Source organism: Podarcis melisellensis, assembly GCF_964234715.1.
Source record: "Podarcis melisellensis genome assembly, chromosome: 6".
Taxonomy (NCBI): Eukaryota; Metazoa; Chordata; class Lepidosauria; order Squamata; family Lacertidae; genus Podarcis; species Podarcis melisellensis.
The window spans coordinates 86090651-86113852 of record NC_138538.1 but is presented as its reverse complement, the minus strand read 5'-3'; the positions used below and the strand labels follow the sequence as shown (position 1 = coordinate 86113852).

Genomic DNA, 23202 nt, shown 5'->3' with positions numbered 1-23202 from the left:
TTCTGGGTTAGTGGAGTCTGTAACCTGAAGCGTATATAACCTGAGGTACCACTGTACAGGCTTCCCTCAACCTCAACCCTCCAGATGTTTTTTGGCCTACAACTCCCATGATCCCTAGCTAGCAGGATCAATGGTCAGGGATGATGGGAATTGTAGTCTAGAGGGCTGAGGTTGAGGAAGCCTGCTCTAAAAGATCATTCTTAATAACCGTGCCAAACTACAGATCCCGGGACACTGTGGCAGAAGCCGTGGCTAAAATTGGTATGAAGTTGATACAAGTTTGTCATGTAGATATACGGAGGGAGATCTTCCAGTTCTTTCTCCAAGAGGAATTGCCCCATAGTTTTAGAAACTAGGCATTAAAGAAGAGATGTCTTTTTTAAAAAATAAGATAAAATCTCCAACTCAAGGAGTTCTTAAATTTCTAAAGAAATGTTGTACAGTGGTACCTCGGGTTAAGTACTTAATTCGTTCCGGAGGTCCGTTCTTAACCTGAAACTGTTCTTAATCTGAGGTACCACTTTAGCTAAAGGGGGCTCCTGCTGCCGCTGCACCGCCGGAGCACGATTTCTGTTCTCATCCTGAAGCAAAGTTCTTAACCCGAGGTACTATTTCTGGGTTAGCGGAGTCTGTAACCTGAAGCCTATGTAACCTGAAGCGTATGTAACCTGAGGTGCCACTGTAAAAGGAAAAACAGCCCACCTATCATTCATCTCCTGTCATACCGCTGTCAGGTGATTGACAGGTGGACAGGACCACCCGCCTGTCAAAGATGGTCAGTGTGGGTAGGATTAAAACCCTGCCCATCAGCGGATGGGTGAGAGACCAGTTCTGCTTTCTTCAGAAACAGAGTTTTGTATGGGGAGCAAGTGTGCACAGCAGAACCAAGCAGGGCTGAACCCTCTGACCCTCAGGTGATGTCACCTGATTGATAGGTGGTTAAAAAAATGGCTGCAAGGACCAAACTGGAAACTTGGGCAGGCCAAGATTAGCATGTATACTGAGGATTCCTCACCGGTGTTCTAGCCTTTGAAATGCATTCCACTTCATTCTGCAAATTCCTCTACATTTATACTGCCGGACTAGATCCTTTTGGAGCACAAAACTTTGTTTTAGCTTTGCCTAAGCTGTGCTAAAATTTATTCAAAATGACTAGTATCGGTCTTTGCCTTGCACAGATACTGAGTGCTTATCATCTAAAAAATAGCACTTGAAAAAATTGAGTCCTTTATTTGTCTCAGTCGCTATCAAAAGCAGAACATACCTGTCAGCCAGGTATGTGGTGCAATCCTGTACATGTTTACTGAGAAATAAGTCTTCCTGTGTACAGTGGTGCTTATTTCTAGGTAAGTGTGTATAAAATTCCAGCCTAAGAGTTTCTGGAAATGCCCTTGTCAATTGGCACTGTGCCACTAGGTACCCCTGGTAAGCAAAATAAATAAACTGTTGTGTTCATGTGATGCTAACCTCAGCTCTTACTATTTAAGGAAAAGGAGTCTGTATAAAGGAGTAGCAGCTGATTTGATCTTTAGTAATAAATTGTGGAATGATTGCTTTGTAGTAGCCCTAGGTTACAACAACGTGTTTCAACAGAGCTGCATCACTTTCTTCACATATCTTATTATCACTCTTCTTTTATTATTTTACTGATCAATTGAATTCTTTTTTTATCCAGATGCGCTGTGCTAATAAGGAATGAAAAGCATCTGTTTAAGAGGCAGAGGTCTGGTGTGCCAGTTCACTCGTGAAAGATCCTATTGAAAGCTTTATTAATTTTTAGACAATCGTATAATTCTATAAATACCAGGTACACGATAATTCCCCATCTCCAAACTAAGCTATGATTGGTTCCCCTCTCTGTCCCTCTCTAGTTATTGTTGGACTCCAATGCCCATCATCCCTAGCTAGCAAGATCAGTGGTCAGGGATTATGAGAATTGTAGTTTGACAATAGCAGTTGGAGACCCAAGTTTGAGAAACGTGACTCTACGGCCATTTACAAACTCACAAAGTTACCATGTAGGTGAGAGTCCTAGCTCCATGCTGTTGCATCACTAGTTCAGACCCATTCCAACTCTTTGAAGGAGACTTATATGCAGAATCCATCATGCGAAAGGCTGGGCTGGATGAATCCCTAGCCGGAATTAAGATAGACGGAAGAAATATCAACAACCTCAGATATGCAGATGATACAACATAGATGGCAGAAAGTGAGGAGGAATTAAAGAACCTTTTAATGAGGGTGAAAGAGGAGAGCGCAAAATATGGTTTGAAGCTCAACATCAAAAAAAACAAAGATCATGGCCACTGGTTCCCATCACCTCCTGGCAAACAGAAGGGGAAGAAATGGAGGCAGTGAGAGATTTTACTTTCTTGGGCTCCATGATCACTGCAGATGGTGACAGCACCAATGAAATTAAAAGATGCCTGCTTCTTGGGTGAAAAGCAATGACACACCTAGACAGCATCTTAAAAAGCAGAGACATCACCTTGCCAACAAAGGTCCGTATAGTTAAAGCTATGGTTTTCCCAGTAGTGATGTATGGAAGTGAGAGCTGGACCATAAAGAAGGCTGATCGCCAAAGAATTGATGCTTTTGAATTATGGTGCTGGAGGAGACACTTGAAAGTCCCATGGACTGCAAGAAGATCAAACCTCTCCATTTTGAAGGAAATCAGCCCTTAGTGCTCACTGGAAGGACAGATCCTGAAGCTGAGGCTCCAATCCTTTGGCCACCTCATGAGAAGACTCCTTGGAAAAGACCCTGATGTTGGGAAAGATGGAGGGCACAAGGAGAAGGGGACGACAGAGGACGAGATGGTTGAACAGTGTTCTCGAAGCTACCAGCATGAGTTTGACCAAACTACAGGAGGCAGTGGAAGACAGGAGTGCCTGGCGTGCTCTGGTCCATGGGGTCACGAAGAGTCGGACACGACTAAACGACTAAACAACAACTACAACATGGGATGCGGGGAACTCTTATTTATCTGTGGAGGCTACCCACACATTCGGAAACTTGATACTCAAATTTTAAAAAGGTTCTAAAATGTACACAGAGTCGGTGTGTTTAGAAAAGGGGCTCCAAGTCACACAGTTGCCTTTTGTGAATGGAAAGACAACCGAACTGGGCCTTGGTGGGGCGGCAGAACTAACTGCACCCTCGCTGTACCCCTTGCATAATAATTTTGCCGGAGAGTGAATGCCTGATGCAGCCAAATTTTGGGAGAGAAATGTGAGGTGCAAGTAGTGTACAGAAGTCCTCATTTCTCTCAGGAAGTTGCCTCGTACCAAGTTGGGTCATTTGGTCACTAGCTCTGTAACATGTGCACTATTTTAGCAGCGACTCTCCCAAGATTTCGGATGAAGCTTTTCCCAGCCCTATTTGGCAATCTCAGGGGTTGAACCTGGAGTCTTTGGCGTTCAAATCGTGTGTTTTGCCCCTGTGCTGCATCTCTTCTCATCGAGCCATGTTGACGCATTTAAAATATTTTCATATCACCATTGTGTAGTGGCTTCCATGTTACGTTATGGAGAGCCTGAGAAACTCAAGTTCTAGACGGGCTGAAACCTTTTGATATAGTTCCACTTTCCTAACTGGTTTGGTTATGATGACTAGCTTTATGTTGGAGATACTTCTCTTTTTCTGAAGCATTGATTAGCTGCAGTTTAAAGGCATCTGGATACAGGAGTGTGAACATGAGCCTCATGCATGCTCAAGGTTTTGTTTGAATTGCTGTGTTCTGAGGCAGGGATGAGGAAATGAACATGTGAACCAGATCTGCGTCACATTTTACGCTGGCTGCTTTGTTTCCCAAAACAACATAAACAGCCTTGGTTCAGTATATCTGAAGGAGCGTCTCCACCCCCATCATTCTACCTGGACGCTGAGGTCCAGCGCCGAGGGCCTTCTGGTGGTTCCCTCACTGCAAGAAGCCAAGTTACAGGGAACCAGGCAGAGGGCCTTCTCGGTAGTGGCACCCTCCCTGTGGAACGCCCTCCCACCAGATATCAAAGAGAACAACAACCAGACTTTTAGAAGACATCTGAAGGCAGCCCTGTTTAGGGAACCTTTTAATGTTTGATGTATTACAGTATTTTAATATTTTTTTGGAAGCCGCCCAGAGTGGCTGGGGAAGCCCAGCCAGATGGGTGGGGTATAAATAAATTATTATTATTATATTGTTATTATTTTTTATGGAGGAGATTCATTTGCCTCTTCACAGCAGGGGTGGGTGCTCCCCAGATATTGCTAGACTACAACTCCTATCATCCTTGACCATTGGGCATAATGGTTGGGGCTCATGGGAGTTGAAGTCCAGCAGTATATAGAGAGCCACAGGTTAGTCACCCCTGTTTCAAGCAGAAAAAGCTTATTGTACTTGTTTTGAAAAAGTTGCACCCTTTGATACATTTTTTTAAATAATAATTTTTATTAAGTTTTCCATTTAACTATCCAATCATATCACATTGATTATTTCAAATTATACCAATACATATCATAAAGTCCAAATATTTTACCAAATTATAAATTTTTGTTGGGGGTTCCCATGCTTCGAGTAGTTGACAGCTACTCATATCCAATCATACTCCAATCATCTCATATTTCTGCTGCTCTTAGTGTTCACCAGTCCCATTTTCCAATCTTCTTGTTATCCTTTTTCTTCTTAATAGCCTCTGAGTTGTTTCCACAGGCGAGTTAAAGTAAGCAATATTATGCTTCTGTGTGAACTTTGTAAGGCTCTCCCCCCCTTTTTTTTTAAAAAAGCTGTCTTTTGTTTGCAATAAATCCTCACACGCTGATCCAAAAGTCCTCTTTGAGTGGCAGACGCCATATTTCTCAGTTCCAATGAAATAAAATCTAGGTGTTTGCTCATTAATTTCCCCAGGCAAGCCTTTGATATATTTTAAGGTGCCAATACTCTTTGGTCCTTCTTTGTGAAGTTGATTACATGTACAAAATATATTTAGGCTTTTTCAGAGAGACAGGTCTTGCAGGAAAAGAGGAAACACAATTCGACATATCCCTCTTGTGTGCTAGTGAATGGTATATTTGGCTTGGATTGGTGTTCAGATTTTAATTATGGGCTGATGCACAGATTTTATGGAGGTAAACCTGAGTTTGCTACTTGGGGATTTCTAACGACTTTTTATTGCTGCTGTTGAGTTATTTCTCGCTGCCGTTTTAACATTAGATTGTGGGGGATATTTTAGAGGGTTTCATCTTCTTGCTAGCTGCCTCGAGCTCTCTGAAAGCAAGGCTGGGTTTAAGTGTTTTAAATAAGTATGTTGTTCTCTGACTTAAGTTGTACTTAGACCAGATCCATTGAAACCTGTGGTTTCAGTTGGTCATGATTAACTTTAATCCATTGGTTTATTCTGCGTATGACTTGGGTGGATTCTGCCCATAATATAAAAACATCTGCTCAGCTCAGAGCTGTAGCTACTGCAAGGAGACTAATGTTACATTGTGCTCCTCTGTTTTTTCTTTTTGTTGGATATGTTAAGTTTAGCCCTTTGTTCTTTGTTTGCAAATATTTGCATCCATATACAAACGAAGTATATGGGACGTGGGTGGCGCTGTGGGTTAAACCACAGAGCCTAGGACTTGCTGATCAGAAGCTTGGCAGTTCGAATCACCGTGACGGGGTGAGCTCCTGTTGCTCGGTCCCAGCTCCTGCCAACCTAGCAGTTCGAAAGCACATCAAAGTGCAAGTAGATAAATAGGTACCGCTCTGGCGGGAAGGTAAACGGCGTTTCCGTGTGCTGCTCTGATTTGCCAGAAGCGGCTTAGTCATGCTGGCCACATGACCTTGAAGCTGTACGCCGGCTCCCTCGGCCAATAAAGCGAGATGAGCGCCGCAACCCCAGAGTCGGTCACGACTGGACCTAATGGTCAGGGGTCCCTTTACCTTTACTACAAAAGAAGTAGCTCAAATGTGTCACTGTAGCTCCATTTCCCAGAGCCAGAATACTGGAAGTTTCGTCCAAGTTGTTGATTCCTTATGGAATCGACAAAATAAATTACAGGTGGTGACCATTTTAGGCGTGTCCAATTGAAGTGTGATCGCCAGTGAGCGGGTCCTTTTGGACTTGGAAGAAGGCAGATCAGGGACGGAGTGGGGTGGAGCAGAACAGAATAGGGGCACAACAGGGTGTGGTTGGTCACTGCCTGTATTCAGACTATTAATATGGACACATTTATAGGCTGGCATGAAAAATGTACATTTTTTGGAAATTTATTTATTTGGTTTTTCAGATTAAAATTTTACAGTCGTATATTGAACATAGGTAATAAAAACAAGATTCCAAGGAATCTCTTAGACTTAATCCTCCCCTTTATGGGCCCTATTTATTACTCATTTCCTCCTGCATCTTTTATGATGATCCAAATCTTTTACATCTCCATTATATCCAAATTTCACTATTAAATTACAAGTGATATTCCAATCCTACTAACAAATCTAACTGTTTACAATGGTCTTTAAGATAAGTTAATTTTTTCCCCCCATTCGTTATTACAATTTTGGTCTTCCTGGTTTCTGATTCTTCCGGTCATTTTTGCCATTTGGGCATAGTCCATCAACTTCATCTGCCATTCTTCTCTGGTAGGGACTTTATCTTCTTTCCATCTCTGGGCCAATAACATCCGTGTAGCCATGGTCACGTACATAAATAGTCTTTTTTGCTACCTTGGGATTTTGGCACCTAGGGTTCCTAAAAGGAAGGCTTCAGGTTTTTTAGAAAAGGTTATTTTTTATTTTTTTAAAAACCCAACTCATTATACAGTGGTACCTCGGGTTAAGAACTTAATTCGTTCTTAACCTGAAACTGTCCTTAACCTGAGGTACCACTTTATCTAATGGGGCCTCCCACTGCCACTGCGCCACTACCACGCAATTTCTGTTCTCACCCTGAAGCAAAGTTCTTAACCTGAGGTACTATTTCTGGGTTAGCGAAGTCTGTAACCTGAAGTGTCTGTAACCCGAGGTACCACTGTATATCATTTCCTAAAATGGGAAAAAAATTACATTTTGGGGAAAATGTACAAGAACAAAGTACAGTGGTGCCTCAGGTTAAGAACTTAATTCATTCTGGAGGTCTGTTCTTAACCTGAAACTGTTCTTAACCTGAAGCACCACTTTAGCTAATGGGGCCTCCTGCTGCCACTGCGCCGCCGGAGCACGATTTCTGTTCTCATCCTGAAGCAAACTTCTTAACCTGAGGTACTATTTCTGGGTTAGCAGAGTCTGTAACCTGAAGCGCATGTAACCCGAGGTACCACTGTAGTATTGTTCCTGGGGCAGTGTGCAGAAGGAAACATGACAGCCTCCACTGGCAATCTCTACTACTTCTTCCCACAATGCTTCAAGACCATTGGCAATGTTGCGTTATTCCCAGTGAACATGAGGTGGCGAAGAAGTTGCAGAAGTCTAGTTAGCACCTACTCTGCTACCCAGTAGTGATGTATGGAAGTGAAAGCGGGACCATAAAGAAGGCTGATTGCCGAAGAATTGAATTATGGTGCTGGAGGAGACTCTTAAGAGTCCCATGGACTGCAAGAAGATCAAACCTCTCCATTCTGAAGGAAATCAGCCCTGAGTGCTCACTGGAAGGACAGATCCTGAAGCTGAGGCTCCAATACTTTGGCCACCTCATGAGAAGAGAAGACTCCCTGGAAAAGACCCTGATGTTGGGAAAGATGGAGGGCACAAGGAGAAGGGGACGACAGAGGACAAGATGGTTGGACAGTGTTCTCGAAGCTACCAGCATGAGTGTGACCAAACTGCGGGAGGCAGTGGAAGACAGGAGTGCCTGGCGTGCTCTGGTCCATGGGGTCACAAAGAGTCGGACATGACTAAACGACTAAACAACAACTGCTACCACTGCTTTTGGGGAAGGTCACTAAAAAGAAATGAAACTGGTACAGCTGACGATATATTTTGCATTGAAGAGCACATGAGGGGGTTGTAGAGGCCTATCTTTCACTACTACATGTGCCTCAGAAAAGCCCCACTGGCCAGCATATTCAAGGGCCATGTTCGGAGGCCCTAGGCATATCCATTTGTGTGTGTGTGTGTAACTCCTTGACACAGTTACTGAATGAGTGTGGCCCCTTTGTGCCTGTGATGACTGTGGGGGTTGTGTGTACCTGTGAATAGCACTCAAGAAAGTTCTAGTTTGGCTTCCTCTCTGTGACATGAGGGCAGCTGGGCCAGTCGCTAGCATACAGTTTTATCGTAATCAGCACCACAGAACTGCACACTCCTTTCTCCATTATGGTATAGAATGATTTTACAGTGGTACCTTAGTTGTTGAACTGCTACTTAGATCAAGCATAGCATCTTGCAATCAGATGTGAGCTTTTTACCTACTTAGGTTTATTGCATTCTCTCGCTTTCATTTTTTCAAACATTTGCGCAATAACCTCAAATATTTATCAAATATCAACCTCAGAAATCAAATACTTTGTTTCATAAGTTGACTTCCCACCCTCATTTCCACAGTGTTTTTATCCAAACCTTTTCTACTGCATTAAATCTTTATCTATTACAAAAAAATTATCTATTGCAATTATGTTGTCATTCTCCTTCTGCTTTTATCTCAAACCCTGCCTGTGATTTCATTTGGCTGTAATATTTTTTAATTACTTCATCATTTTGCTCTCTTAATTTTCACTTTCAAAAGCCACACTTTGTTGAAACCTGCTCACCTTTATTTCTGTGCATATAATATTCTAGCTGATAGGTTTAGTGCAGTTCTTTACTGCATTTTAAGACATTTATCTACCTGCTTAATTATTCACATTTCAACATGGTGGTTGCCTAATTGGTTTCTTAGCCAACAAGCTAGGCAGGTCTTAGTTGAACCCAAATACCTCGAGCAGAACAAAATTTAAAGATGCTCTGCATCTTAAAGCATCTGAAGAAACCTCCTCAGACTTTCTTGTTTCCAGCACATATTTTTAGGTGGATAAACAAGGTGTATAAATGCCAGCAATCTCTATTTTCCAAGATTTTCAAAAATTGGCAGGTATTGTGTGTTTAAACGTGCCAGGGATCTAAGTGTCTCTGTGTACAAGGTGCATATTGAGTTGCATTTTAAGATTTTGCCTAGGGTGCCAAAATACTACCAGTTGCCCCTGGGAATTTAATAACAGGTCTGGGCCCATGCCAAGGGCTGGAATTTATTGCCCTGTGGCTCCTCAGTTCCTGTTGCTGCAGTCAGTAATAAACACTACATAGTGCTGATGGTAGAAGCAGCCAAGAGCAAGTTGAAGCCAGCCCTCCCGTATTTCTTGGGAGATTTTTGCAGCAGCAATAAGCTCTTGTTATCTTCCTCTGTGGGTTAAACCACAGAGCCTAGGACTTGCCGATCAGAAGGTCGGCGGTTCGAATCCCCGTGACAGGGTGAGCTCCCGTTGCTCAGTCCCAGCTCCTGCCAACCTAGCAGTTCGAAAGCATGTCAAAGTGCAAGTAGATAAATAGGTACCGCTCCGGCGGGAAGGTAAACGGCGTTTCCGTGCGCTGCTCTGGTTCGCCAGAAGCGGCTTAGTCATGCTGGCCACATGACCCAAAAGCTGTACGCCGGCTCCCTCCACCAATAAAGCGAGATGAGCGCCACAACCCCAGAGTGGGTCACGACTGGACCTAATGGTCAGGGGTCACTTTACCTTTACCTAGCTTCCTCTTCTAACTAAAGAATGAAAAAGTGAATGCTGGATTGCTCATCATTTGCCAGATTTAAAGGTGGCAGCCTTATTCTAGCTGTCAGCCCCTTTTAAGCTGCAGTAGCTGGGGCTCTTCTCATCCCAGAGGTATGTGTCATTCTTGGATTACACAATTTATGGACTATTTCCCTACAAAACGTAACCATGATTCAGCCTTGAGGTTAAAGCTTGTGTCTGTTGGGTAGGGTGGGGGAAACCCCCCGTCACCATTTGTAGTAGATTTCCCTGCAGATGTGATTCCTAGCACGATGCGTCTTTTGGAGAGGAGTCAGCAAGTCAGCCTTTTACAGGTTTTAAAAACAAGGCAGCAGATTAACTTCCACATGTTACCGATTTCTTCCGGTTCTCTTTTTGCGGGGGAGGAAAGCGAGAGGAATCTGGATCAAGTTTTTACGTGTTTCGTGAAGCTAACCGTTGCGGACTTTGAGGAAACAGAATGCTGTCGTTTGTAGAGCAGAGACAAAAGTGAAATTAGCATTAACAAAACGTTGGGCCAAAGCCTGAATTTTAGCGTTTTTGATTTGTCCTGTGTGATAAGAATTTTAAAGTCTTAGATATATAATAAATGTTCATAAACGTACCAACCAAGCACGTACATAGATCAGCACAGGAAGACCGACCTGAAACCATTTTTGATTCCCAAACTGACCAAATATTTTCTCTGCAAGGTCAAAGGAAAATGGAAAAGCCTCCCCACTGTCTTTTCCTTCACAAATCCTGCCTTAAGGGTATGTCTGTCTGTGTTTGAATAGGGTGAGCCTGTGACTTGGCTCAGGAACTAAGTATTTATCATTACAAAAGACTGGCCAGGCTCCCCAGGGTATCCAATCAAGTGAGCATTAATAGGTAACCTGTCAGACGAGATAAACAACAAACTCAGATTTCTGCTGTAGACCGCCTTTTCTGTGATGTAGGTATGATGTATCTGGGGGTGGGTGGTCTTGGGTTACACCCCTTCTATGATGTATGTATGATGTATGGAGGGATGGTCTGGAGCTCCAGGGCAGGGAATTTAAAATGTCTATATAAGGCCTTGCGCACCGTTGTTCGAGGTCCTCCTCCTTTCCTGCGTGTGAGGGGAGCTCTCTGTTGCAACAGATCCATAAAGATCAGGCTTACTAGCTGCTTTGCTTCTCAATATTCTCTGGTTGGCCTCTGTTATTTTCTCCTACGGGCTCTATACGGACTCTATACAGGCTCTTGGATACCCCATAAGGGGAAAAGGGCAGATTGATTTTGTTTACAACACCTGTCCCGAGGATAAGCATGCAGATGTGATGATATGTGAACCTGGAAGAGAAAAAGGCCGGGACGCAAATCACCTTGCAAGTTGTGTCCAAGGAAATTAGTGAAATGTTTTGCTCCCTCCCAACTCCCTTGAACCGCCAACTCCCGTGTTGTATCATAAACTGATTTTGGAAAGCCGTCAAATAGTTTCAAAACAGTTTGCCATGTGGCTGTGGGGAGCTGCTGTCTTAGAATCATAGGATTTAAAGCCCTAATCCACCCAGAGGAAGCAATAATAGCAGTTGATTAGGTTATATGCATCATTTTGTTGTCCAGATTTAGCATAGGTACCCCTCTCAAGTACCTTTGGGAAGACTTCCTCTTTCTTCTCTTTTCTCTTTTTAAAGAAGCACTGCTCTACTTTCCTGTAGGACTTTTGGATACTCTGGGCTTATAGGCATTTGTGAAGCAGTAAAGGTAAAGGGGGCCCTGACCATTAGGTCCATTTGTGGCCGACTCTGGGGTTGCGGTGCAAATCTTGCTTTATTGGCCAAGGGAGCCGGCGTACAGCTTCTGGATCATGTGGCCAGCATGACTAAGCCACTTCTGACGAACCAGAGCAGCACACGGAAACGCCGTTTTCCTTCCCGCTGGAGCAGTACCTATTTATCTACTTGCGCTTTGACGTGCTTTCAAACTGCTAGGTTGGCAGGAGCTGGGACTGAGCAACCGGAGCTCACCCCATCGTGGGGATTCGAACCGCCGACCTTCTGGTAGCAGGACTTATATTACTATTGGGAAGCAGTCGTAGGTCTTAAGAAGAGCTTTGCAGGATCACACCAAAGGGCCGCCCAGCGGTTCTCAACCTGTGGGTGCCCAGATGATGTTGGACTACAACTCCCATAACCCCTGAGCTCTGGCCTTGCTAGCATTTAGAATTGTAGAGTTGGAAGTGATCCCAAGGGTCATCTAGAGTTCTAGACCAACCCCCTGGAATGCAGGAATCTCTGCTAAAGCATCCATAACAGATCGCCAAGAAACACACGCCCAAAGAACCTCTTGGGTATGGGGAACTAGTTGCACAGATCTTGGTTTCCTAGCTGGAATCACACACTGTTCCATTACTCTACTCAATAGGCTTGCTCATGTGTCATTTCTGTGTAGAAAAATGGAAGAAATATTCTGAAAGCCAATTTGGACTGATCGCCACGCTACCCTGGAAGGTGCAGAAACCTTTCCCAGCCTGGAGGTGGCATTCACTTCTGGCCAGCCTGCCAGGGACAGAGGCAGAATTAGTTGGAGCAATTTACACAAATCTTCCCTTCCATACACGAGGCTAGTTTTTGTGCACACTCGCATGCCCTGCTCTATTATCGATGAAGCGGTTTGTACATTGTTTTCAAATTATTTTAAAAATGTAACTTTAAGGCAACATTCCTAAACGCTGGGTTGAAGTGTTCTGGAGCTGAAATGAAGTGTTTGTGCAAAATAGATTAAATGCTGGCCAAGAAAGCTAAATCCCGATTGTAAAGCAGTTCATGAATTGTGTGAGCTGCTAGCGCCATCCAGTGGTCAAAACAAAATGGCTGCCACAGGTTCCCTGCCTGTACCCGTGCAATTCTAGTAGGTTTTCTGTCCAAATTGTGCAGAGATGCTTGCCATCCTTTCCTTCGCTCTTGGCGCTGTTACTTTGCCCTTCCTTACAAAAGCGATTCAAGGATTTCTTCACTGATTAGTTAGGTTAGTTTGTGCCCATTGCTGACTCCAAAGCATACATTACTTGGACCAAAAAACCCCATACTATTCTGATTCATTCAATCTTAAATTTGATGTATGGCATTGTGTGGTAATGCAGATTCTAAAATACAAAGGAATACAGTACATCCTATGCCCTTTGAAAATGTGTTTTTTTGGGGGTGGCGCTGTGGTCTAAACCACTGAGCCTAGGACTTGCCGATCAGAAGTTCAGCGGTTCAAATCCCCGTGACGGGGTGAGCTCCCGTTGCTCGGTCCCTGCTCTTGGCAACCTAGCAGTTCGAAAGCACGTCCAAGTGCAAGTAGATAAATAGTTACCACTCCAGCGGGAAGGTAAACGGCGTTTCCGTGCGCTGCTTTGGTTCGCCAGAAGCAGCTTAGTCATGCTGGCCACATGACCCAGAAGCTGTATGCCGGCTCCCTCGGCCAATAAAGCGAGATGAGTGCCGCAACCCCAGAGTCGTCCACGACTGGACCTAACGGTCAGGGGTCTCTTTACCTTTATTGGGTTAGTGTTTTTATTTTTATGATGTATTTTGTGGTTTTATATCTTGATTTTATTCTGTGAACCACCCTGAGACCCCCCCTTGGGTTTAGGGCATTATATAAATTCTATAAGTAGATAAAATAAATATTATCCAACCAGGAAGTGAAGGCGTTCCAAGGACACGTTTCCAGCCAAGCAAAAACACTTGGGGTGTGGAGCAGGGCTGGTGAGAGGATGTAGCTAGGGAGAGGGTGTGGCTTGGGGACAGTTTCAGGGGCCAGGTTGAGGGGTCTGGAGGGCCACCCCTGAGGTTCCCATCACTGCCATAGTGTGGCCATATGCAAAGGGAGGCAGAGATTACATGCCTTCAAGAGCTCTGTAGAAAGAAAGAATTTCGGCACGTTCCGCTTGTGTTCATGTGGAGGTTAGAAAAACTGCAGCTGCCAGAAATTCTCTGTCTGTTACTTACTTAGATGCCTTTCCACAGTTCAAACCATGCTCAAGGCTGCTTGCAAGATGAAATGAATGCATAACTACAGCATAACCAAAGTACAGTGGTAGCTTGGTTCTCAAACTCAATCCGCTCTGGAAGTCCGTTCGACTTCCAAATCATTCAAAAACCAAGGTACGGCTTCCGATTGGCTGATTGGCCCCAGAAACAATGCCGACAGCCGAAACGGACGTTTGGCTTCCAAAAAACGTTTGCGAACTGGGACACTTCTGGGTTTGCGGCATCTGGGAGCCGATTTGTTCATCAGCTAAGCCGTTTGGAAACCAAGGTACCACTGTAGTCATAAACAATATGTAATAAACAAAAATCTGCCCTTATTCTCTTATGGGGGACACAAGAGCCCTTATTAGAGTATTTTGCAGGTTCTCCATCGGTCGGAGAAAGTAACAGAGAATATTGAGAAGCAAAGTAGCTAGTAAGCCTGATCTTTATTGAACTGTTGCAACAGGGTGCCCCCTTCACACGCAGGAGAGAGGAGGAGGACCCCAAACCAAGGTGTGCCCACCCTTATATAGACATTTTAAATTGTCCGCTCTGGAATCCATGACCACCCCCAGAAACATCATACATACATCACAGAAGGGGTGTAGCTCAAGACCACCCCCTATCATACCTACATCACAGAAAGGGCGATCTACAACAGAAATCTGAGTGCGTTGTTTACCTCCTGTCTGGCAGGTTACCTATTAATGCTTACTTGATTGGATACCCTGGGGAGCCTGGCCCATCTTTTGTAATGATAAATACTTAGTTCCTGAGCCAGGTCACAGGCTCACCCTATTCATACACAGATATACCCTTAAGACAGGATTTGTGAACGAAAAGACAATGGGGAGGCTTTTCCATTTCCCTTCAACCTTGCAGAGAAAACATTTGGTCAGTTTGGGAGTCAAAATGGTTTCAGGGCTGTTTTCCTATCCTGCTTCAGACATGTGGTTTATATATTTATGTACGTGTTTGCTTGGTACATTTATTTTATATATATATATATGACCTTAAGTTTTTGATTTCAAATAAATGAACCATTAAACAAAAATACAAAACCCAACTGAACAATTTCCACATATATCACAACAAAATCTAAAATAAAGATACAACAAACCACCACCAGCAACAACTCTCACCCATCAACAACCCCCCCTCCCCATTGTGTCACTTTGCTTTGTCATTAGTGTCTCTTGGGAAGGCATAGATAGTTTGAGAAAGCAAGGAAGGACATGGCTGGCATATCTAGTCAGGGGATCTGTTTCATAATAATAATAATAATAATAATAATAAATTTTATTTATATCCCGCCCTCCCCAGCCGAAGCCGGGCTCAGGGCGGCTAACAACACCAAAATAGTGCGACATTATAAAAACATTATAAAAATTAATTAAAATCAAGATTGATGGCAGCCATAAAGTTTTGTAAAGGTTGCCAGAGGAGGGAGTCAGGCTGCGCCCTAACCAAAGGCCTGGCGGAACAGCTCTGTCTTGCAGGCCCTACGGAAAGATGTCAAGTCCTGCAGGGCCCTTGTCTCTTGTGACAGAGCATTCCACCAGGTTGGAGCCGCAGCCGAAAAGGCCCTGGCTCTAGTTGAGGCCAGCCTAACCTCTCTGTGGCCTGGGACCTTCAAGGTGTTTTTGTTTGAAGACCGTAGGTTCCTCTGTGGGGCATACCAGGAGAGGCGGTCCCGTAGGTACGAGGGTCCTAGGCCGTATAGGGCTTTGAAGGTTAAAACCAGCACCTTAAACCTGATCCTGTACTCCACCGGGAGCCAGTGCAGCTGGTATAGCACCGGATGAATGTGATCTCGCAGCGAAGACCCCGTAAGGAGTCTCGCTGCGGCATTCTGCACCCGCTGGAGTTTTTGGGTCAGTCTCAAGGGCAGCCCCACATAGAGCGAGTTACAATAATCCAGTCTGGAGGTGACCGTCGCGTGGATCACAGTAGCTAGGTCAGGGCGAGAGAGGTAAGGAGCCAACTGCTTAGCTTGGCGGAGATGAAAAAATGCCGCCTTTGTAATAGCTGCAATCTGCGCCTCCATGGAGAGGGAGGTATCGAAGATTACACCCAAACTCTTAACGGACGGTGCTGGCACTAATTGCACCCCCGCAAGAGATGGGAGCTGCCCCCTCAGTCCCATATCATCCCGTCCCAGCCAGAGGACCTCTGTCTTCGAAGGATTTAACTTCAACCGGCTCCCACGCAACCATCCAGCCACAGCTTCCAAGCATCTGATCAGTGTGTCTGGGGCCGAGTCAGCATACTGATGGCAGCCCAGCCCAAAACTCCTGACAAGCTGGGCGAGGGGGCGCATAAAGATGTTAAAAAGCATCGGGGAGAGAATCGCACCCTGAGGCACTCCACACACCAAGGAGTGGCGCGATGACAATTCCCCCCCAAGCGCCACCCTCTGTCCCCGACCAGAGAGAAACGAGCGCAGCCATTGAAGGACTGTGCCCTGGATCCCCACGTCGGCAAGGCGGTGGTCCAGAAGTTCATGATCGACCATGTCAAAAGCTGCTGACAAATCTAGAAGAATCAGCAGCCCCGACCCGCCTCGATCCAGCTGTCTACGAAGATCATCTGTTAGGGCAACCAGAGCCGTCTCGGTCCCATGGCCAGCGCGGAAGCCGGACTGGAATGGATCCAGAGCCGATGTTTCATCCAGAAACCCACCAAGCTGTTCAGCAACCGCTCTCTCAATCACCTTACCCAGGAACGGAAGATTCGAAACCGGGCGGTAATTGGATAGATCTAAAGGATCTAATGATGTTTTCTTTAAGAGCGGGCGCACCACTGCCTCCTTCAGTTCCCCTGGGAATGTCCCCGTGCCAAGGGACAAATTGATGATATCCCCCAGGAGGGCCCGCACCTCGTCTGGACACGCTCTAATCAGCCAAGACGGGCACGGGTCAAGAGGACAGGTGGTGGGCTTTCCAGCTCGGAGGAGTCTGTCCACATCGGCTGGGGATATCCGGTCGAAGTGGTCCAATACTGGACCCGAGGACAGTCGAGGGGCCTCCAGTTCCTTTATTGTATCCAAATTGGCAGGGAGGTCATGGCGGAGCGACAAGACCTTCTCCGCAAAAAAGCTCGCAAATGCCTCACAGCTGTGTGTCAATTTGTTATTTAAATTTGGCTGTCCTTCGAGGGACGTTAAAGACCGAATTATACTAAATAATTGCGCCGGGCGAGAGCTAGCGGATGCAATGGAGGCCGAGAAGTAGGACTTCTTAGTGGCCTTCACAGCCATCTCGTAGGTTTTCATAAAAACCCTATAAGATGTTCTTGAAGCTCCGTCACGGGCACGCCGCCATACTCGCTCTAGCCGTCTGAGGTCCCGCTTCATTTTCCGGAGCTCCTCGGTAAACCAGGGAGCCCGGTTTCTGCGGGGTCGCAGAGGGCGCTTAGGTGCGATCTCATTGATGGCTGCCAGGAGATGGGTATTCCAGCCCTCAACAAGCTCAGTCAATGAGTCGCCAGGGGGAGAAAAGTCCCGCAAGGCTTGACGGAATCTATCAGGATCCATCAGCCTCTGCGGGCGAGCCCAAATCGGCTCGCCACCTAAGCAGGGTGGGGGTGGAACGTCAATCCTGGCTTTCAGAGCGTAGTGATCAGACCATGGCACCTTCATCGAAGGAAGCATGATCACATCTATACCAGCGCCAAAGATCAAATCCAGCGTGTGGCCTGCTTGATGTGTGGGGCCCGAAACAAACTGGGAGAGCCCTAGTGTCGCCATGGAAGACACCAGGTCCAGAGCCTGTGAGGAGGGAGTGGCATCAGCATGGATGTTGAAGTCCCCCAATACCAATAGGTTAGGGAACTCCAAGGCCCAGCCGGCCACCGCCTCCAGCAGGCCTGGCAGGGTGGCTGCTGGTGCGCTAGGTGGCCGGTACACCAGCCAGACAGCCAAGCTCACCTCGGAGCCCCACACTAGGCCAACACATTCAATGCCGGGGATTGATGGCGATGGTAGAGCCCTGAAAGAACAATCTTCCCGGATTAATAATGCCACCCCTCCCCCCCGGCCCACAGTCCGCGACTGGTGGAGGACGGAGAAACCTGGGGGCGCCATCTCTCGTAAAGTAACAGTATCCCCTTCGCGCACCCAGGTCTCCGTCACACAAGCCAGGTCGACCTCCTGCGAGATGAAGAAATCTCGCAGGGTGGCGGTTTTGTTGCCTATAGACCTGGCATTGCACAACACCAGTGACGGAGGTGAGTAATCTTTGCTCACCCTACCCTCGTCTCTCGGGATGGGGCGCAGATTGGAAGGGGTACGAGCATATCCGTATCTCGATCCCCTTCGCCTATGACATCTGCCCCCACCGCCATACCTCCCTCGCCCCTCCACAGTAGGAATCCCAAGCCTCATATTTGCCTCCATTTACAGAATATAAAAGCAAACAAACAAACAAACAAAATTACACTGAAACAAACCAATCCCCACCCCACTCCACAATCACCCCACCCCAACCCAAAATAAACCAAAACAAAATAAAAATACATAGATAAAAACCACAGCTTATGGTGGTACAACAAATCAAAAAATAAAAACAGTTTAAAACATATAAAAACACTTCAAACAACCGCTGCAGCAGCACTAGTGTCCTCAAAAGCTGCGGCAGTGGTGAGCGTGGGCCCCGCCCCCTGGCCTGATGGAGAGTGGGCCTGCAGGGGGAGGAGTCCTCCCCCCAAACGCACGGCAAAGCGGCAGCAGCAATGTTCCGAGGCCTCCTGAGGTGGAGTCTGAGGCCCGCCCCCAGGCCCAAGATGGAGAATGGGCTTGCAGGGGGAGCGGTCCTCCCCAAGACTCACCGGCAGAGCGGCAGCAGCAGTGTCCCGGGCCTCCTTGGAGTCTTTTATGGATGCAGCAGCCGCGATGTCCCTGGCCTCAATGAGGCCTCTTAAAGCCGTGGCGAAGGCTTTAAGTCTTGGTCACTCTTCATAGAGTGACCAAGGTTGGATAAATTAGGGGAAAGCACTTTAAAACCTTCAAGTACTTAATTGTGCAATACCCTATGCAGCAGAATGTGAGAAAGCAGGGTTTATTATCGAACCTCTTCAAGAGTTATCAGTTAGTCATTAGCTGTGGCTGCATGAGCCAGTCGGACTGGTTTGATTGCATTCCCAAAGGATGATGAAGACAAGTAGCCTTTAAGGATCATTGGAGTTCATTTTTAAAGAAGATTTTCAACAGGACTGGACAACCTCTGGCTAAGCCAAGTGCAGCCCACCAGTTGTATTTTGTGGCCTGTTAGGTGTTTGGTACTCCCGTTTTGTTGGTCCAAGGTAAAGGAATAGGTATAACATGAGAATTCCTGGATGCCAAGAACCAGGGTTGATGCAAGCACCCTTTGGTGAGAGAATTTCAGCAGAGGTTTAAAATCACAAGAGATGCAGAAAAGTAAAGCGTGGAAATATAAGCTGTTAGACCTTTAAACTATACCATTCAAAGCTCCTCCCAAAATTTCCCAGTCCCCCAGCATACAAAAAGACCGTGTTTGGTGAGTTAAAAATGGTTTACTTACAAAGGTCTCCAAAGGTCAGTTTCATGTGCGACAGAAAAGTTGCACAGCAGTAAAACTTAGGCTAGTTACAAAGTGGTGAAAGTTCCTAAATTTCTGATATAGGAACTCAAGAGTGGCTTATGGTTGCCATATGGTCTGAGCTGGAGCAACCAGCTCAAATCTCTTTATATGTTCAGCTTCTCAGGTAGACAGAGGGTGAACAAAGGCTTGATTACTTAGTTCCTCCCAAGGTGAGGGGAAGCGGACATTGCTAAGCCTGACAGGACAGTTTACTCTATTGTATTAACCCCTTCATGCATTGGTTAAAGTTAAGCATGCTGATTATATGAAGCTGTTTATCCAACACATTTAACTGCTAAGTGTGGAAGGAGATATTCCCTAAGATAGTCAGAACCCGGGGAGATGAGAGCTTTAAGACTGAAAGCAGTACTTGGTCTGGAAACCTGGTAACCAGTGCATATTTTTCAGAATACAGAAGATACGGGTACAATATGCTGACTCTAACCTGCCAATAATCAAGCATTTTGTGCTAGCAGGACTTTTCAAACAATTTTCAAAGGCATTCTTATGTTGAGGACAGAGCTGTGCTGCAACCTGGGAAACTTATTTGTTTGTTTGTTTTTGTTATTATATGTATAGTATAGTATTATATGTATATTATATGTATTAATTTCGTGACAGCAGCCACGAAATTAAGAGACGCCTGCTTCTTGGGAGGAAAGCAATGACAAACCTAGACAGCATCTTAAAAAGTAGAGACATCACCTTGCCAACAAAGGTCCGTATAGTAAAAGCTATGGTTTTCCCAGTAGTGATGTATGGAAGTGAGAGCTGGACCATAAAGAAGGCTGATTGTCGAAGAATTGATGCTTTTGAATTATGGTGCTGGAGGAGACTCTTGAGAGTCCCATGGACTGCAAGAAGAACAAACCAATCCATTCTTAAGGAAATCAGCCCTGAGTTCTCACTGGAAGGACAGATCGTGAAGCTGAGGCTCCAATACTTTGGCCACCTCATGAGAAGAGAAGACTCCCTGGAAAAGACCCTGATGTTGGGAAAGATTGAGGGCACAAGAAGAAGGGGACGACAGAGGACGAGATGGTTGGATAGTGTCTTCGAAGCTGCAAACATGAGTCTGACCAAACTGTGTGAGGCAGTGGAAGACAGGAGTGCCTGGCGTGCTCTGGTCCATGGGGTCACGAAGAGTCGGACACGACTAAACGACTAAACAACAACAATGTATAGCTCACCTATGCTCCAATTTGCTAGACTGAGGGGCAATGACTGGCTCACCGTCACCCAGGGATCTTCACCGCTGAGTGGGGATTGGAACCTGGGTTTCCCAAGTCCAGTGCTCCTAACCACTATACCACACTGGATCTCACCACAGAATGAACAATGCTTTTTTAAAAAAATGTATTTTTATTAAAGATTTTCTTGATTTACAAAGGTATGTGCTATGCCTCTCTCTCGTATCCCCCCCATGTAACATTTTTTTTAAACAAATCGGTTTCATTTGTTGAGACATTAGGAAGAATAGGGGGAAAGAGGTGGGGGAAGATGAGTGGGGTTGGGGTCGGGTGGTGATATTTCTATTTTACTTAATATATGTGGGGTTTTGTGTCAGCGTTGCTTGTGCAGGTTCTCTGCTGTTCACTTGTGTTCCTTTGGTGGTGAGAGAGGTTGGGGTTGGCCTAGGTGTGGATGTTCATTTGTGGTTGGCTGTGATGGTCTTTGTTTCCATGTCTGAGTGGGGTGGGCGGGTGTTTTGGATCAGGTTAGCCATATTGATTTGTATGCTGTTGGTGGCTTTTTGTCATTGTCTTGTTGGGGCTGTGTATGTGATAAAGGGGAGCCATACCGGGGTGAAGGCATCTTCCTCTATTTGTCCCAGTGTCAGTTTCAGTTTACAGTGGTACCTCGGGTTAAGTACTTAATTCGTTCCAGAGATCTGTTCTTAACCTGAAATTGTTCTTAACCTGAAGCACCACTTTAGCTAATGGGGCCTCCTGCTGCTGCCGCGCCGCCGGAGCACGATTTCAGTTCTCATCCTGAAGCAAAGTTCTTAACCTGAAGCACTATTTCTGGGTTAGCGGAGTCTGTAACCTGAAGCGTATGTAACCTGAAGCATATGTAACCCGAGGTACCACTGTATTGGTTACCGTATTTTTCGCCCTATAGGGCGCACTGGCCCATAGGGCGCACCTCGGTTTTTTTGGGGGGAAATATATTATTCCCCCCCCCCAGTCGCGGGGCGGAAGGTCAAGCTTCCCCCGACCCCAGCCCCCAGAACAGGCTTCTATCCGCAAGCCTTGCGAGCCCGGTGGCAACTCCCGCCAGGTTCGCAAGCCTTGCGGATAGCTTCCTGAAGCCTGGAGAGTGAGAGGGGTCGGTGCCTCTCGCTCTCCAGGCTTCAGCGAAAGCCTGCATTCGCCCCATAGGACGTACACACATTTCCCCTTCATTTTTGGAGGGGGGAAAGTGCGTCCTATGGGGCGAAAAATACGGCAATTTTTCTAGTAAGGCTGTTTCCCATACTATTTGGTACAGCATGAACAATGTTGGCCGAGTTTCTGTTTACCTGAAGCAGCTGTAGCTGGCACAGGTAGCCCGGGTTACAATAGGAGCAGTGTGGAATCCAGCAGTTGAAGCCACCAACCTGAATCTTACAGGCGAGTCTGACCCCAACCCATACCAGTCATATCGCCAGCCAACGGGTCTACTGAGTAAAGTTCAATCCAGATAAATCAGAACTGATAGCAAAGCACTCATTAGACCAGTTGGCTGGGGATATGTCTAGTCTGGGTGGAGTCATACTCCCTTGAATGGTTCACCCATATCCAGTCCCAGGATTTCAGCTTATTCTTGAGAAGATGCCAGCAAGTTGCAATAATACTTCATAATAAATGACTACTATAAAGGGCATAGCCTTTGTTACTTTCCTTTTCCACTTATTTAAGGAACAGACATTTAGAGCTACCTAATGGAAATGACACAAGCTTATTTTTTTTAAAAAAATTGCACTCTGACCAAGGGTATCACATCATACTTCAATAAAAGCAAATATACAACTTCAAAGTAATGCCATTGTTGAGTCACAATGAACGGAAGTTCTGAACGTTGCCTGACGTACGGAGCCCTTTCTTCCATTGTTGAGTTTTACTGTTATGAGAAAAGTATTTAACCTTCTTGTGGCTAATTATCGCTGACTTCACACCTTTGAACTGCAGAGTTTTACAACTTTTGTTTTCATTCTCATGGCAACCCTGTGAGATAAGTCACCGACAGAGGTCAATCCTAGGTGGAAATTTGAACTGGGGCTTGCACCACATACTATACTGTACAGCCCATTGGTTCTGCACAATTGAAGAAAGTCATCCGGTGTCTGTTAATTGTCATTTAGTTTGGTCTCCCGAGGTGACAATGTATAAGTGTGAAACATATGATTAGCCAGTTCTTTAAGAATTCATTGTGATGGTGTAGTTCTTTCGAAACACCCTTATAGGGGGTGGCATACAGGGGATGAATAGCTCAGTTGGTAGAGCTTGAGACTTTTAATCTCAAGGTTGTGGGTTCTAGCCCCCTGTTGGGCAAAAGATTCCCTCATTGTTTGACTAGATAACCCTTATGGGCCATTCCAACTAAACAATTCGATGATTCTAGGGAGGTCTGTATACAGTGGTACCTCAGGTTAAGAACTTAATTCGTTCCGGAGGTCCGTTCTTAACCTGAAACTGTTCTTAACCTGAAGCACCACTTTAGCTGATGGGGCCTCCTGCTGCCGCCGTGCCGCCAGAGCACGATTTCTGTTCTCATCCTGAAGCAAAGTTCTTAACCCGAGGTAATATTTCTGGGTTAGCGGAGTCTGTAACCTGAAGCGTATGTAACCTGAGGTACCACTGTATTTTATACAGCTTGCCTAATGCTTTTTCTCAGCTTTATGAGTGAAGCTGTGGGAAACTTTTTTAGCATGT

The 23202-nt window shown here is 45.7% G+C and overlaps 1 protein-coding gene and 1 long non-coding RNA gene across 2 annotated transcripts in view; both read left to right on the top strand.

The window, feature by feature from the left end:
• PLA2G4A (phospholipase A2 group IVA) overlaps positions 1-23202 on the top strand; it is an 81154-nt gene that overhangs the window by 7055 nt on the left and 50897 nt on the right. The gene's annotated exons all lie outside the window — the stretch shown is intronic.
• Positions 22908-23202, top strand: part of LOC309371892 — a 54330-nt gene continuing 54035 nt past the window's right edge. Inside the window, exon 1 of the long non-coding RNA XR_014169320.1 lies at positions 22908-23121. This is a non-coding gene — a long non-coding RNA (uncharacterized lncRNA). The remainder of the gene's footprint in view (positions 23122-23202) is intronic.